The 12,179-nt window shown below is 45.3% G+C and overlaps 1 protein-coding gene across 1 annotated transcript in view; it reads right to left on the reverse strand.

Moving 5' to 3' along the window:
• The window catches only part of LOC132816069 (adenylate cyclase type 1-like), a 294,971-nt gene that overhangs the window by 25,393 nt on the left and 257,399 nt on the right, over positions 1-12,179 (reverse strand). The gene's annotated exons all lie outside the window — the stretch shown is intronic.

Genomic DNA, 12,179 nt, shown 5'->3' on the forward strand with positions numbered 1-12,179 from the left:
AACTCCAAAACATCACTTATGTGTTTGTAAAGGTGTATGAGAAAGGCTCTGGGTTAACCATTCACAATTCAAAGGTTCTCTACCAGCCTGCTCCCATTGTTCAACAATATCCCTGACCTAATACGATTCAACGCTGTCCCTGATCTAATAAGACAGCCAATGGACAATTTGTTAAACCCTCATATCTTTTGGGGCCTCATTTTAGTGAGGGCACATACTGATCAAATTCAACATTGCCTCTGAGATGCCAGCACAGCCTCTCATCATCTGAAGCACACAGGGCAAAACCTAAAGGGTCTGAGTGATGTGGATCATGGCTAGATGGGTAATAGAATAGGTAGAGAAGTCTAGTGAGGTGCATCGTACATTGAGATAAACTGACCTCATCTTTTAAACTTCTTACAAGCAATGAAGTGATATTATCCCCAGTTGCTGCACATTGCCAACCGATGACAATTCACGCTTAAGGTCCTTGTTAACAGCCCAATCCAACTCAATATTCAGGCTATGATCTTTGAAATATGCTGAAACATTAGTCATTGGGAAAAGCTGTCATGGAAATCAGAGCAGCTTTTGCAGATTAACTTGCCCCGTACTCCAAATGACTTCCATTTTGCCCACAACCAAACTCCAGAGCAGGTCGTGATGCACAAGCAGTAGTTCCACACAGCTTTGCACCATGGACATTGGCACCTGAGTTGCAGGTAACCATCACCACCATGCTGCCATCTGTTCAATGCACTGTCATTGTGGCCCCAAGCCCCTAATGGTCTATCGAGGCACCGAGTGCTACAGTTCACTGCTGTATTGGGCACAGATACCGCAGAGGGACGTTTGCATAATTGAGGCTGTCTACCAAGGCTGCTCCACTGCTCTCTAAGCATGCATTCATTTGGTACCTTCTGCATGCCAATAGCATGCATACCTTGCCCTGTTGTGCCCTACACTGACAATTGGCACAGTCACAAACCAGAAAGGTAAGACAAGGACACGTACATCTTGCCACATTACCCAGCACCCATATCGGATGGCAGCAATGTTTGTGCCAAACACTATCTGTGTGAGGCAGCAGACAGCTTATGGTACTTAAGCCTCGTGGAGCTGGAAAGGTCATTGACCTTTCTTCTGCACTTCTGCCCTAGTGCCCGTTATCCTGGAAATGATACTGGTGGCCATCTCCAACCAGGCTGACATCGTCTGTTGGCATGGGCTCCTCTGGTGGTCTTCCCTGGAAGAACATCTCTTCACTGCACCACATTCACCAGGACCACTGGGTCCCTCTAAGTGGTGTGTTGCCAGCCTACCTTTCCCTACCATCCATCCTCATTGCTTGCACACCTTAACAAGGCAGATGCCGAATGACAGCAATACTCCTGGTGAGCAGCAGGGCCTCAAAAACAGCATGGCTACAATAGGTGCTGATGTCACAGAAGCTGAGTGATGAGTTCTTTTGGGAATGCCATATGATAACAGAAGACAGAAACAGGACTTGATACACATCATAGGGGCAAGAATGGCAATAAGTGTGACACATTTGATAAGATTTGGTGGAAAATCTCACTCTGTCTCACAGCAAGAATCACTCCATCAAACCCGATGAGACTTGGATTTAGCCAAAACCCCATAAGATTCACCGCATATTTTTAATAATTAAGACCTCCGATCCTGAACTGGGCTCATTATCCAAAGTGCTGCTCTTCCTTATGAATATGTTGGAGAGATTATAGCATGTTGCTCAAGGCCCTAAAGAAATATTATCAGTGAAGCCTCCGCAAAATCCTATAAATTAAATGGCAGGATAGATACTAAAATAAGTCTTGATTTTGGCAAGAGGTCTGAATAACTAGTCAGACTTTGGGTAGATGGTAATATAACTGCTCTGAGAAATTTTTCTGACCTTCACTGATGGGAGCAGAGTGCTTCATGTTTTAGCAACGGAACCTAAAAAGACAACATGCATCTGCACAAATCTATACCTCACTGCAATAATCTTGAACAGGGTGCGTTTCGAGAAAAGAGAGAATTTGCATATATGTAGCACTTTCAATTCCTAATGATGTGCTGAAATGATTTTTAACTAATAAAATATTTTTGAAATCTAGCCACTATTGCTTTGTAACAAAAAGTAGTACACAGGAGGATCTCTGAATCACAATGCGATTACGATCAAGGGAAGACTACTTACTGTGATGCCTGGGAAAGCCATTTCTTTCTACTTCAAATAGTGCCTGAGGGACCCTTTGCCATCATCTAAATGGACAGATGGGGCCTCAATTATTACACATCAGAAGGGCAGCGATGTGTCAGCTGGGGCTTGTGCTCACAATCTTGTGACTCGAGGGGCGTGTTTGCACTGGATTAAACTGACACAGGAGCTACAGCAGTGATGACACAAGGACATTTGTAAATTGTTTATCTGAATGATGTTTTAGCATCCTGACTTGGAAATGCATCACTGGTTTTCACTGTCACTGGGTCAAAACCCTACAATTCCTGCCATAAGGGCTTTCTGGGTCAACTTATAGCAGGCAGACTGCAGTCAAGAAGAAAGCTCACCACTACCTTCTCAAGGGTAATTTTGGATTGGCAAAGAAAATACTGGCTCGCCAGCGACACTGTCCCATGAGTAAATGAAAAATAACCCAATGTCCTCTCACAGACTAGCATTGAGGCATTAGTTATTATCAACCATCTGGGAGGGCCACATTTTCTGCATACCCTATAGAAACCTTTCAAAACAAGCTCTCCACTCCAAGCTCCATCCTGGTAAGCTGTTACCGGGGGGAGTGGGTGGGGGGGGGGGGGGGGGGGGGCGGGGGGAGAGTGCAGGGTCAAGGATATGCTCAAAACCTTCCTCAAAATATCCAATATTGCACCAAGTTATGCCAGAGACAATCCAAACCAGAGAAGAAACATTGGTGGAGTTTCCATCATTAGCATCTCTGATAGGCCAAGATGGAGGCCAAGCACAAACAGTAGAAGTAGTGTATGAAAATCCAAGCATTTCATCCTCCCACTTCTTCAAATACCACCTGCCCTCTCTCTGGCAGGGTGTGTGGATTCAGAATTGGGCTGTTTAGTCACCTCAAGAGTCGCGATCATCGATTTGGAAGAATGTCATTTTTGGCCTTGAGGGATTGGCTGAGAAGAAGACATGTACATAGAAAATTCAGCAGTGGTGAATAAACGTTGCAGTTTATAACAGTTTTGGTATAGATAGGGGATAAATGAAAAATAGCTGTACTTACTAAGAATTGTACAGAGGCAGGAGAAAAAAAAAACATTTCATAGCTAATAGCAAGACAAAAATAGAATCCATATAGATACAGATGAAAGATAATAAAGAATCAATCAGGCCAACAGGCATATGCCACAGACCAAATAATATGGGAAGGGAGTGTGGAGGAAAACATATGCAGACTAATTCAGGAATTGAAAAGAAACACAGAAAACAAGGTTGAGGGGGTGAACGTGAAGGTATTTGTTACAATTGCCATGTTAAGTGGACAGAAGTGATTGGTAAAGTGGATAAGAAATTAAAGTTCATACAATGTATATGGGCCTACTTTCTAATCTGAGATGTATATTAAAAAAAAATTGCTTGGCTACTGAATCTAACAATGGAAAGTGAGCCAGAACAGATAAAGGAATTAAAGGGACATGTAGGCAATAGAACCATAGATTTGGTATTGATCACCTTATATAATGTGCTTTATGGTAGTAATAGAGAAGTACATAATTATGACACAAATATTAGAGGAAAGCTCTATTTTGTCGACAAGCTCAAAATAGAACTTGGAAAACAGATATGGACAGCAACGTTAGCAATCAACCATGCAGAACATGGACTGGAAACATTTTAAAATGTCCTCAACAATGTGCAGGGAAAAATATATCACGCTGAGCATGAGTTAGATTCTGTGGACGAGTAAACAATAATGGGAACAATTTGAGTGTTGGGAATGGAACACATTTGAAGTGTACAGATAGCAGAAAAGTTCATATAAGAAAGAATATCATTTATTTCTTTCATCATCTCATAAGACAAAGGGTTCTATGAAATTAAATTATTGATTATGCAAAATAAAAGAGTGTGGTACTGTACAGGTAAAACCACAAAAAAAAAGGAAGGTGTGCAAGAATATGACCATTTAAAGATAGAACAATATCAGAATGATATAGAGAGATGGCAGATGGCCCATGAAATCAGTTGTTGGTGTTTGTATTTATTTGGGAGATTGAGCAGTTAAATATTACATTGAATGATGAGAGGAGCAATAAGTACATTTAGAACAATAACATTTGTATTGAATAAAGTAGGCAATCTCAAAACAGGATGAAACCTTGGTCCATTCATCTGGGAAGAGATCACTCATTACTACTCATACTTAATAGTTCATTTGAAGAAAGTGCAAGACAACTACCAGACAGCTCTTATAAATTCTCAAGAGGCCAAGAACAATCCCAGGCAGTTATAAAGCAGTCAATTTAACATCAATAGTAGAAAAACCAATGGAATCCTGACAAAAGGAAAGAAAATAACATCGGCTCACAAAAATTGTAATAAATAATCAGCATATATTTAAAAGTAAAAACTTATTTAACCAATACTATTGAATGTATAAGGAGAAAACAGAGTTACAAATATAATGTAATAGATTTATTTAACTGGATTTATAAACTGTCTTCAAAGGTACACACTGAACAAAGAACAATACAGCGCAGACCAGGCCCTTCGGCCCTTGATGTTGCACCGACCTGTGAACTTATCTAAGCCCATCACCTTACACTATCCCAAAATCATCCATATGCTTATATATGGACTGTTTAAATGCTCCTAATGTGGCTGAATTAACTACATTGGCAGGCAGGGCATTCCATGCCCTTAACACTCTCTAAGTAAAGAACCTGCCTCTGACATGTGTCTTAAATCTATTACCCCTCAATTTGCAGCTGTGCCCCCTCATACAAGCCAACGTCATCATCCTAGGAAAACGACTCTCACTGTCCATCCTATCTAATCCTCTGATCATCTTGTATGTCTCTATTACATCCCCTCTTAGCCTTCTTCTCTCCAATGAGAATGAATAGATCAGATAAAGTTGAGTCCGGGAAAAATGCAAAAGTCATGGAATTTTATACATAAATGAATATCAATGTAAATAGAGTGGCTCAAAACATCAACATGTACCCTGATTTACATATTCCAGAGAATCAGCACTTGTGTCAGATAGGCATTCTATACAGAGTGATGCCAGCTCTGAGTTCAATTCCCTCACTGGCTGAGGTTACGCTGAAGGACTCTTCTTCTCAATCTCTCCCATAGTCTGAGACAGGGTGACCCTCAGGTCCTCAAAAACAATCCCTCATCATTCATATTTCATCCAAATAACAAGAACACATTCTATTCTTTTCATGCCCACTGTAGCAATCAGACTAGAAAGTTAATTTACCTTATGTATATCGTATCTGCAAACAGCAATAGATGACACACAACATTTGTTGCCAACCTGAAGACTGATTACATCCAAATAAATAAATCCAAATCCCACTTTGTTGTTAAAATGGATAGATCACAAATAAAGACATCAAATTCAAGGTAGTGATTTGGAAGTTGTAATCAAACGTTGGAGGTCCAGATGACAATTGTTATTGGATTTCATGATTAAAAAAAATAAATCACTAACGGCTTTTGACATCTCCACTCTTTGATTAAATTATTGTCTGGTAATCATTTCCAGATGCTCAATATTCTAAACAGGGGGGAAAACGCAACTTGAAGCAATTTGGTACACATGAGAAACTTAGTAATTTGCTTGAAATATCAATGTAGGTATCTCCACTATTTTGGGTATCTGTCATTTAATTCAAAAGGACCAATCCACAAAATTGGCATTTGCACTCAGTACAAATTTAACATTGATGGAAGACATTTACTATTTTCTCAAAATTGTAAAACTACAATCAGGTGGAAATCCTTTATGTATGGTTTCCAACTGGGGAAAAAAAAATGCAAATTGTGTTTAAAAAATGGGCGCTGATTTGGCAAAGCTTTTCCCCCCCAAATGTCCATTCAATCTCATTCACATGTCACCAAAATGTACATTTGCCAAGGACCAAGGCATTGCTTCAAAATAAACTTTTAAAATATTAGTAAATATGTTAAATAAATGTAATTTGGTGCAGTTTAATTAATAGCCAAAAAAATGGACTAATCACAAAAAATAGCATTTCGAATCAGAGTCCACCACCCAATTTCAAACTAACTAGTCAATGATTTTACAGATTTTTTTTAAAGATTCAATCCATGACAACATCTGTCAAATACTCAAGTCAGATCACATGGAACAAAGTATGTTTGGGGTATAATAAAATGTGTGACACTTATACAATGTAAACTACTGAATATTATTTCAACTGGCCATTTATTGTTGCTACCTGAGGAAGCAGAATTGCACTCATCTGACTCATAGGTTTTTCTTTAGTAAGGCTCAATTCTTACAAATTCATATCTTGCTGGAACTGGTCATTGAAGATTAAAGGGAACTTCGAGTAAAAAGTGAGGTCTGCAGATGCTGGAGATCAGAGCTGAAAATGTGTTGCTGGTTAAAGCACAGCAGGTTAGGCAGCATCCAAGGAACAGGAAATTCAACGTTTTGGGCCAGAGCCCTTCACCAGGAATGAGGAGAGGGTGCCAAGCAGGCTAAGATAAAAGGTAGGGAGGATGGACTTGGGGGAGGGGTGATGGAGATGTGATAGGTGGAAGGAGGTCAAGGTGAGGGTGATAGGCCAGAGTGGGGTGGGGGCAGAGAGGTCAGGAAGAGGATTGCAGGTTAGGAGGGCGGTGCTGAGTTCAAGGGAATCGACTGAGACAAGGTGGGGGGAGGGGAAATGAGGAAACTGGAGAAATCTGAGTTCATCCCTTGTGGCTGGAGGGTTCGCAGGCAGAAGATGAGGCGCTCTTCCTCCAACCGTCGTGTTGTTATGTTCTGGCGATGGAGGAGTCCAAGGACCTGCATGTCTTCGGTGGAGTGGGAGGGAAAGTTAAAGTGTTGAGCCACGGGGTGGTTGGGTTGGTTGGTTCGGGCGTCCCAGAGGTGTTCCCTGAAGTGTTCTGCAAGTAGGCGGCCTGTCTCCCCAATATAGAGGAGGCCACATCGGGTGCAGCGGATGCAATAGATGATGTGTGTGGAGGTGCAGGTGAATTTGTGGCGGATATGGAAGGATCCCTTGGGGCCTTGGAGAGAAGTAAGGGAGGAGGTGTGGGCGCAAGTTTTGCATTTCCTGCGGTTGCAGGGGAAGGTGCCGGGAGTGGAGGTTGGGTTGGTGGGGGGTGTGGACCTGACGAGGGAGTCACGAAGGGAGTGGTCTTTGCGGAACACTGATAGGGGAGGGGAGGGAAATATATCCCTGGTGGCGGGGTCCGTTTGGAGGTGGCGGAAATGACGGCGGATGATACGCTGTATACGGAGGTTGATCGGGTGGTAGGTGAGAACCAGTGGGGTTCTGTCTTGGTGGCGGTTGGAGGGGTGGGGCTCAAGGGTGGAGGAGCGGGAAGTGGAGGAGATGCGGTGGAGGGCATCGTTGATCACGTCTGGTGGGAATCTGCGGTCCTTGAAGAAGGAGGCCATCTGGGCTGTATGGTATTGGAACCGGTCCTCCTGGGAGCAGATGCGGCGGAGACGAAGGAATTGAGAATATGGGATGGAGTTTTTACAGGGGGCAGGGTGGGAGGAGGTGTAGTCCAGGTAGCTGTGGGAGTCAGTCGGTTTATAGTAGATGTCTGTGTTGAGTCGGTTGCCCGAGATAGAAATGGAAAGGTCTAGGAAGGGGAGGGAGGAGTCTGAGACAGTCCAGGTGAACTTGAGGTCGGGATGGAAGGTGTTGGTAAAGTTGATGAACTGTTCAACCTCCTCGTGGGAGCACGAGGCAGCGCCAATACAGTCATCGATGTAGCGGGAGGAAAAGGTGGGGGGCGGTGCCAGTGTAGTTGCGGAAGATGGACTGTTCCACATATACTACAAAGAGACAGGCATAGCTGGGGCCCATGCGGGTGCCCATGGCAACTCCTTTAGTTTGGAGGAAGTGGGAGGATTGGAAAGAGAAGTTATTCAGGGTGAGGACCAGTTCAGTCAGTCGAAGGAGTGTGTCAGTGGAAGGGTACTGGTTGGTGCGGCGGGAAAGGAAGAAGTGGAGGGCTTTGAGTCCTTCGTGATGGGGGATGGAGGTGTACAGGGACTGGATGTCCATCGTGAAGATAAGGCGTTGGGGACCGTGGAAATCATGGAGGAGATGGAGGGAATGGGTGGTGTCCCGAACGTAGGTGGGGAGTTCTTGGACTAAAGGGGACAGAACCGTGTCGAGGTACACGGAGATGAGTTCGGTGGGGCAGGAGCAGGCTGAAACAATGGGTCGGCCGGGGCAGTCAGGTTTGTGGATTTTGGGCAGGAGGTAGAAACGGGCGGTGCGGGGTTGTGGGACTATGTGGTTGGATGCGGTGGATGGGAGATCCCCTGAGGTGATGAGGTTATGGATGGTCTGGGAGATGATGGTTTGGTGGTGGGAGGTGGGGTCATGGTCAAGGGGGCAATAGGAGGAAGCGTCTGCGAGCTGGCGTTTGGCCTCAGCGTTATAAAGGTCGGTGCGCCAAACTACTACCGCGCCTCCCTTGTCTGCCGGTTTGATGGTGAGGTTGGGGTTGGAGCGGAGGGAATGGAGGGCTGCACGTTCTGAGGGTGAGAGGTTGGAGTGGGTGAGAGGGGTGGACAGGTCGAGTCGGTTAATGTCGCGGCGGCAGTTGGCTATAAATAGATCGAGGACGAGTAAGAGGCCAGCACGGAGTGTCCAGGTGGATGGGGTGTGTTGGAGGCAGGAGAAGGGGTCATCAGAGGGTGGGCGGGAGTCTTGGTTGTAAAAGTAGGCACGGAGGCGAAGGCGGCGGAAGAATTGTTCAATATCTCGCTGCGTGTTGAACTCATTGATTCGAGAGCGTAGGGGAATGAAGGTGAGGCCTCTGCTGAGGACTGATCTTTCATCCTCAGAGAGTGGGAGGTCTGGAGGGATGGTGAAGAGGTTGGGACGGCAAGGTTGGGAGCTAGGACCTGGTGTGGGACTGGAGCTGGGAGTGGGGGCGGGGTTAGGGGCGGGGGCAGAGATCGGCGTAGGGGCGGGGTTAGACGTGATGACGAAGCTTGGTGTGGGTCGGGGTTAAGCGTGGGGGCGGGGTTATGTGTGGTGACGAAATTCGGCGTGGGGGCGGGGTTACGCGTGATGACGCAAGTCGGTGTGAGGGCGGGGTTACGCATGATGACGAAAGTCAGCATGGGGGGCGGAGACACCTGAGGCGTTGTGGTCATGCAGGTTAGTGATGCCAGTGGGGGCGGAAGTGGCTGCGGCGACGGCAGCCAAAGGGGCGGAAATGGTTGTGGCGACTAAAGAGCCGTTGTCATTCCCGGTAGCTGCAGGGGTCGCGAGTCCGTCGGCGAGCTTCCTGGCGATCGTGGAAGCGGTTGTCTGTGCGGTGATCGTCGGGCGGCTGTTTGGGCGGCGATCGCGGAGGCTGCGAGGTCGATGGGGGCGGAAGTGATGTCACGGTCGTCGTCGGCCGTTGGTGCTGCGGGCGCTGTAGCGGCCACATGTGTAATGGCGTCCGACAGGCCAATAGAAGATTCTGGAACAGTTGAGGAACCACGAGTGTGGGGGTAAGTACATGAAAGTTTTCGGTACTTACTGTCTTTAATTTCTGATATGGCTAGGAAGAACTGTTTGTTTAGTGTATGGATTCTTCTGTAGATGAAGAACAGCAGGGGTCCTTTGCAGGTCTGAGAGAGTGTTGTCCTGAGCTGGGGTAGGGCTGATTGCAGGGAATGTAGGTAGTGACGCATGGCTGCAAGGGTGGAGCGGAGGATCCGGAGGGAGGTCTGTTGCTGGAGGTTTCGGATTTGTTGTAGGTACAGGTTGTCCTGGTTGGGTCCAAATTTTGTTGGTTGGAACGTAGTCCGGAGTCTGTGCGGGATCAGTCGGTTCCGTAGGCAGGTGCTGAGGAAGGAGATGTGGCTGTGGTAGCGGGTCTGTTTGAGAACGTGGCTGAAGAGCTTCTGTGCAGAGGAGATGACCTGGGGGGTGCAGTGAGAGAGAGACTCACTGAAATCCTTGTAGAGAGAGGAAGAGAGCTTCTTCAAGGAAGGCATCCTTGCAAGAGGATTCGCAGTAGGTTAAAATCTTCGAGTAAAAAGTGAGGTCTGCAGATGCTGGAGATCAGAGCTGAAAATGTGTTGCTGGTTAAAGCACAGCAGGTCAGGCAGCATCCAAGGAACAGGAAATTCGACGTTTTGGGCCAGAGCCTTCATCAGGAATGAGGAGAGGGTGCCAAGCAGGCTAAGATAAAAGGTAGGGAGGATGGACTTGGGGGAGGGGTGATGGAGATGTGATAGGTGGAAGGAGGTCAAGGTGAGGGTGATAGGCCGGAGTGGGGTGGGGGCGGAGAGGTCAGGAAGAGGATTGCAGGTTAGGAGGGAGGTGCTGAGTTCAAGGGAATCGACTGAGACAAGGTGGCGGGAGGGGAATGAGGAAACTGGAGAAATCTGAATTCATCCCTTGTGGCTGGAGGGTTTAAAGGAGAGATTAAAGGGAACTGCCCGGTTACTAGCATGTGAGATACCCAGAGAAGAAGAAGTTGTTTTCAATTTTAATAAATTGTTGTATCTGCTTCTGGCATCATTTTTCAAGACTTTAAAATTCCTTTATCATCGCAACATGCATGTGTGTTGCCATGAAGCAAAATTCTTCCTACATAACATGAGCATGAACCCTGAAGAAAAACCAGTAAAACCAGCAAATGACACATACTGATCTGACTTGTCCTGTGGACTTCATTTCCTGGTTTTACTGGTTTTCACCATTGGGAAGTAACTTCCTGCAGATGATGGCCAAATGTAACAAAAACAGAAAATGGCATAAATGCTCAGGATGTGGAGTCCTTCCTCAGGAATAGAATGTAACACAGATTAATTTTGTCAATGGCAAAAAAAAAACAGAAAATGACCACAAATAAGATATAGTGGGAAAAATAGAATGAACTACAGAGAACCTGCTAGGTAGAGAATCCATGATGTCTATAGGAGCTCCAAGCATAAATCAGTTGGGCTACTTAACCAATGTTGGTAACTCAGCTTTTCATTAGTTATTTCATTTAATCTCTCCAATGTCTCTTGTCACTGTATTTCCTTCTTCAACCCAACCATCGTGCACCTCCCCCCCACGCCCCACTGTTTGTTCTGCTTTGCAAAAGCAGTTCATTTGTTAAATTGTCTTGTTCTGAAAAAAATTACACTAGTAAGAGGTCAGCCTGTATCCTCTTCATGGATGTTGTCAGAATCACTTAGTTTTTCCAGCATTTTGGTTTCCGTCTTCCTTTGCACAATAGTTCTAGATTAGATTACTTACACTGTGGAAACAGGCCCTTCGGCCCAACAAGTCCACACCGACCCTCCGAAGCGCAACCCACCCATACCCCTATATTTACCCCTAACCAACACTAAGGACAATTTAGCATGGCCAATTCACCTGACCCACACATCTTTGGACTGTGGGAGGAAACCGGAGCACCCGGAGGAAACCCACGCAGACACGGGTAGAACGTGCAAACTCCACATAGTCAGTTGCCTGAGTCAGGAATTGAACCCAGGTCTCAGGCGCTGTGAGGCAGCAGTGCTAACCACTGTGCCACCATGCCGCCCAAATAGAATAGATGACCAAGGCCTTTCATATCTGTGCGGTGTTTCATTCTGAATTATACTTTTGTTGATGTATGTTATCTATACTCATACAAATGATGCTTTCCAACATAGCAATAACGACAGTTCCAGCATACAAGACAACTCCTTAGTAGAAACTATTAGCAGAATATAAGAGTACCCAAACCTGGAAGGACAGTCTCCATTCAAAACAACTTGCATTTAGAAAGCTCAAACTTAAATTAAAATGAAGTGCAATGAGAAACCATTCATTAACAGGATGCACATGCAGAATCCTTTTCTTTACTCATAATTGCCAAGTTAAGTTTGCCTATGAACCTGAGAGGATTTACATGGCATAGCTGCAAGCACCAGGAAGTGGAGAAGTCGACATTTCAGTATAACCCTTCTTCAGAAATTGCTGAAGAAGAATTCGATCTGAAA

The sequence above is a fragment of the Hemiscyllium ocellatum genome, chromosome 5, assembly GCF_020745735.1.
Source record: "Hemiscyllium ocellatum isolate sHemOce1 chromosome 5, sHemOce1.pat.X.cur, whole genome shotgun sequence".
In the NCBI taxonomy this organism is placed as follows: domain Eukaryota; kingdom Metazoa; phylum Chordata; class Chondrichthyes; order Orectolobiformes; family Hemiscylliidae; genus Hemiscyllium; species Hemiscyllium ocellatum.